This window comes from Zerene cesonia, chromosome 27 (assembly GCF_012273895.1).
Source record: "Zerene cesonia ecotype Mississippi chromosome 27, Zerene_cesonia_1.1, whole genome shotgun sequence".
Lineage (NCBI taxonomy): Eukaryota > Metazoa > Arthropoda > Insecta > Lepidoptera > Pieridae > Zerene > Zerene cesonia.
This window is the reverse complement of record NC_052128.1, coordinates 894,504-900,503: the sequence shown is the minus strand read 5'-3', so window position 1 is coordinate 900,503 and position 6,000 is coordinate 894,504. Positions and strand designations below refer to the sequence as shown.

The window sequence follows — 6,000 nt, the reverse complement described above, 5'->3', positions numbered from 1 at the left end:
TAGTCTCCAGATGCAGCAACGTCAGTGGGCATCAGATCGTCCAGATAGTATAGCGCAACTGATTTGACCCGTCTTCACCTAATAATACCTATAGCTTAGAGTTCATTTACTATTTAGATTGAGAAGTTTTTAGTATTTATATCATTCTCATAATAACTAATTTATGGTAATAATTTTGATATGATTAAGGATTCAGATGTTTATTTGGTAAAACGCCCGGATTAGCTAGTAAACATACTAATATTGTAAATGTGAAAGTTTGTTTGTATGTTAATCAATCACGCTGTAACTACTGAACTGGTTTTGATGAAATTTGGTATACAGACAGGGTAGTTGACTGGAATGATAGGATGCTTTTTATCCCGATTAAATGCTCCCTTGGGATAAAAGAGGAAACTTGATATCCGGGCGGAGCCGGGACGAGCGTCTTGTTTTATATAAAGTAGAAAATAAATTACATAAAAGTTCTTTGGTATAACGTTTTTGGTTTAAATGCTTTTAATGTTTAATAGAAATACACCTGCGAAACAGGTCCATCTTATCTAGGTATTGTAGGTGTTCTAGAATATTATTTATTCAGTGGATGTTTCGATAGGTCTTGTGTTTAAGTAATAAGGGTATATGCATGTTTAATTTAACAAGGCTTAGATAATATGGAGACAGCATTTGAAATTTATATGGCATTATTTATTACTGTTGTTTAATTTGGAATACATTATATTGAGAGATTGTAAAATATTTTTGCAATGCAGTTTAAGTGTCATTTTAAAAAAACAATATGAGAAATAATCTTTTTATTCCTTTAATTTTATTTCCGAATATAATACAATAAATATTTATTGAAAAGTAAAATGAAAAAAAAAAGTCTTCCGATACCGGGAATCGAACCCGAGCCTCCTGGGTGAGAGCCAGGTATCCTAGCCACTAGACCATATCGGATGTGAGAGACTGAGCGAAATTATCAAAGTTAATATTGTTATCATTTCAATGAAGCTATACTAATGATAATGATAGGTTCGTCGATATTTCTTTTTATATTCGTTTAATAAATAATTAACAAACTATATATAGAAAAAAATATTTATTACAACATACATTATTCATTTTACCTAAGTTTAATGACATTTAGACACATTTTCATGGCGGTATGTCGCATCCTTTTTTTTAAGAAATATAAAGATTTAATTTTTAGTTTTATAGCATTGAAATGCTTTATAAATGACAAATTTTGAAAGATATAAAGATACTAAAAAGATAACTGATATCTCTTAGTAAAATATCTGAACTCGCTCAGAGGACTGTGATCGATTATATATAAAAGAGGTCGACTTTGACCTTGAATGAAGTCCAGTCAATTTTTTTTTACACCGTAACACTTATATGGACAAGCCTTAGTAATTTGAACTATTTTTCTTTTATTCATTGTTCTTATTTTAAACTTGATATTTGTAATTGTTGTGTTGTTATTTATTGTTCTAATTTTAAATATGTTTAATAATGTTTAATTGATCGTTATGCTATATTCGAGATGTTGGGAATTTAGGGAAAAAGTCAACTATGGGATATGGGCTGATCCAATTCTCTTTAATTTCTTCAGAATCTTTCAATGACTTATAAATGGTTAAACCGTTCGATTGCTTATTAAAGTCTAGCGGTCTGCCCCAGCCGTGGTAGGTTTTTTCCCTCCATAGTTCAATATATGTGTATACTAGCTGCGCCCCGCGGCTTCACCCTCGTAAGTCCGTATCCCGTAGGAATATTGGGATAAAAAGTTGCCTTTATGTTATTCCAGTTGTCCAACTATCAACATACCAAATTTCATTGCAATCGGTTCAGTACTTTTTGTGTGAAAGAGCAACAAACACACACACACATCCTTACAAACTTTCGCATTTATAATATTAGTTGGATAGGATATTCACTTACGACAACCATCATATAGAAACATATGGCCTGACATGCACCCAATTAAAAACCACAATCAGCTGTTCCGTCATATCTCTACAAATCCAACGTGTAATTACAAACTCCCCTCAACATTAATATAGAGGGCAGCGGTGCGGGACGCCAACCCGTGCCGGTTCGTGCCCACGGAACCCTAATTTTATAGCCATTTGTCATTTAAATTTCTACATTAGGTGTGCTTAGTCGTGCGTTTAGACGAATTTGTCTAAGGGGTAGTGAGGTGGTTTAAGATGGCAGACATGCTATGCGATTAAGATGAGACTAGCTAATGCCTGCAGCTTCGCCGCCTTTCAGGGTACAAAATTTTGACCCCCTAGGAATTTAATAAGTTCGTTTCGTAGCGGATGCCTGTATCGCAGTGAGCTATCTGATTGCTAAATTTCAGCCCGATTGGTCAAGCAGTGGTTGTGCGTTGATAGATAAATCAGTTATCTCTGCGTTTTATATATTTTATCTTAATATCACTTTGTGATATCGTATGTATCAATTCAAAGGACTTAATGATATAAATAAAAAAATAACGTTTATGTTTAAATTTACTATTTACTTTTTGTTATATTTTAATCTTAACTTTTGTAATTATATATTTGTGAATTTCTTTTTGTGAAATTGTTATGAAAACTGATATTGGGTCCTTGTTACTCCGAAATAAAGAATTTATTATAATTATTATTAAATGATGTAAGAGTTAGAGAAATGAATTTGATCGATATTGAATGGGATGAATATTGATTCTATGGAATATATGAAATTTATCGAAATTTACCCCGCGATATGAGGTAGAGAGGAAATCTTGTGAAAGTTTAGAAATAATAGTGATAGAGTGGATTTAAATACATTATACCAGCTTTCCGGCTTCGTCCTAGTCTAGACAGTGTGACTGTTTTTATCGAATACTGAGTTCGCTACGTGGTAAACAATTCTGTAATACCTATGTTGTATGTTTATGGATCTAATTTTATGTATGTATGTATGATTGTATGTTTATAGATCTATAGGCAACTTTATTTATTTTACTGCAAGAAATTATTTCTCCTTTTTCAGTATTAAAAGTATGAAAGACAGCTTATCTCGTGTTCAGTTTAAAGGTACGAAGCACTCATTATAAAAGTTTTTTTCGTTTTCTGCCCATCCGGGAGTTAATCGATTTTAACGGTTTACTCTTTCGATGCTTTCCAATACATGGGCCGGAATCCCGTTTCCTTTTCATTACCACTCCCAGTCCATTCCTTTTTTCCAGTCGTCAATCCTTTCCTTATCCCATTCTCCTTCAAAGCGGGCACCGCATTCGCAGAGGCAGTACCTCTGCCAATGACTTATTCTTCTATTTTGTTTTATAAGCTATATGTTCAAGAAAACAATTGAAATATAAATAATATGTAACAATAATATCATAATCCTACTAATATTATAAATGCGAAGGTTTGTAAGGACGTGCGTATATTTGTTAATCTTTCACGCAAAAACTACTGAACCGATTGCAATGAAATTTGGTACGTAGACAGCTGGACAACCGGAATAATATAGGCAACTTTATATCCCGATATTCATACGGGATACGGACTTACGCGGGTGAAACCGCAGGCCGTAGCTAGTATATTATTAAAACTATATTCTGCCAAAACAGTGTTAGCTCCTAGCACTTTGTACAATAACGTCTATTAAACTACTTCGTACGTAACATGCGAAACCGCGGGCAAAAACTAGTATACAATAAATTGTAAACGCTGTTGTTCATATACGAAAAATATGCAAAATTTATGAATCTAACATCTGTTCCTCTAATTATCATAAAAAGAACACATCAAAATTATTTAAATAAGCTCCAACATCACACATAATATATTAGCATATTAAACTTACATTATGTGAATATGTGTGACCTAATAACTAAACATAGAAAACCCACTTGAGTAAGTAGTAATAACTAAGCATAAATTTATAATCTGTTAAAAAAAAAAACTTGTAATTACGATTCAATGAAAGTGTATATTACAGTAAGTAAAGAACCCATCATATTCAATAAACACCTCTGTACCCATTTAAATAAAAGTCATTTTAAAAAAGTTATATTCTGTGGGACAAATAGTACGACTGTAGCAAAATCCTCCATTCATTTTATTCAAACTACAGTAACACACTTGTAGTATGGGCGACAGTCGCATACGAAATTATTTGGATGAAATGTACACAATGGTTAGTCCAGGAGCTGGTTGTACTTATTTGTAAAACTATTTACATTTTATATTTTTTTCCAATTGAAAAAAAATTACAGATTATCCAAAAAAGTTATTGGGATTCATGCATTGGGATCGTCTATACAGAAGTAGGCCGCCAATATACATATAGAATATTGAAGACCTAAGGTTTAATAAGAACAAACAGAATAAAAGAATTTTGCAAAAACCTTGCTTCTAAATTCATTATAAAATAATTTTAAGCATTTGCATACCAAACCGAATCGACCAAGCTAATTGTGATTCGGGTTGAACCGAAAGAGATGTGTTAAAATTATATATAGAGATTTCTAACAAATTTAATAATCCTAGATAATTAAAAACATCAAGCTCTTACAGTACAACTTCATAGCTCACTGCATTTTCGCCGATGTGAACACGCGGCCGCCCGGAACGCGCCCAAGCCTGACGTCAGTTTTGTTTTTGAATTTCGAACGATCCAAATTCGATTTTTTTTTTTACTTTTTTTAACGGATGTTTGCATTGGATACCTGACGTATACATTTTCACTTTTTCAGTAGCAGAGGGAATTTCTGATTTTTTCTTTATTCTAAGTAGTCCATAGAAATGTTACATTAGGGTTGCGTTTCTGAGAGGAAGTAATTTTATTTCATCATCATCATCATCATCAGCCCATACATGTTCCCACTGCTGGGACACAGGCCTCCTATGAAGGTTCAGGCCATAATCCACCACGCTGGCCAAGTGCGGGTTGGCAGATTGGACATGCCGGTTTCCTCACGGTGTCTTCCTTCACCGTTTTAAGTTTATTTAATTTGTGTAAAGCAATTTTATTTAATGTGTGTCTACGAGTGTTTAGTAGTAACTTAAATTGAGTTCATAGTATCGCCACCCTTGTTCCGCGGTCGCCATCTAGAAAAAAGGGTTTCACGCTTTATTTCCTTAACTAGCAATCCTACAGAAAGTATTCCAAGTCATTCTTTGCATTATTTGATAAATTACATCCTAGTATTTCCTGTGTTTGATTTTACGCGAGTATTATACATTTAGACTGAAGTCTCCCCGTGACCACGCTCGCTGTAAAGTGTTCGAAACGTCGGGTTAATAATATAATGAATAAATCGCGTTTAAAATCCGTTAAAAAGTTTTTAATTTCTAAATTACATCCTCTTAAAATGTCCAAAGGGATCGTATGGTTCCTCATTTTGTTTAATTATTGAAAATTGAAAATATTGAGCGTAAATATATCAAAAAAAGCAGCTTTATGAAATACGGATTTAAATACAGTACTAATTACTTATAATAATGTTTTATATGAAAACAAAAAAGAGAAATGAATTTTTTTGAAGCGCTGAAGTAAAGTCCTTTTGTTCTTTCCTTAGTTATCTATTAATGAGTTCATCATGAAGTCACTATATTATTTAATCGAACAGAGGTTTAAATTATTCGTAACTACGCAAAATTGAATCAAACGTAAAAAGTAATAGACTACGTAAAAAGAGGATAGGTTTATCCTTACTATCCTTGCTATCCTTAATATTCTTACTAATACTGTAAATGTCAGAGTGCTTTTTTTATGTTTGTCATTCATGAGAACATAGCTATTGACGAATTTTATGATATGACTTTTCTTAAAATATAGTTAGGAAACATGTTTATAAAAATTTAATACTAATATAATTCTAATATTCACAATAACGCTGTCACAAATATTTTATCATTTACTAGATAAATAAATCGCGTTTTATATCCGTTAAAATCAAACAAAGAAAGTTTTTGTATATAGCTCGGTAATTTAATTTTTATGTGGACAATACGTCATTGTTTACTTGAACGT

The 6,000-nt window shown here is 32.4% G+C and overlaps 1 protein-coding gene and 1 non-coding gene across 3 annotated transcripts in view; one reads left to right on the top strand and one right to left on the bottom strand.

Moving 5' to 3' along the window:
* Positions 1-6,000, top strand: part of LOC119837354 (brain tumor protein) — a 340,440-nt gene that overhangs the window by 186,528 nt on the left and 147,912 nt on the right. The gene's annotated exons all lie outside the window — the stretch shown is intronic.
* On the bottom strand, positions 868-939 carry Trnae-cuc. The gene has a single exon. It is a non-coding gene; the product is annotated as a tRNA-Glu (tRNA).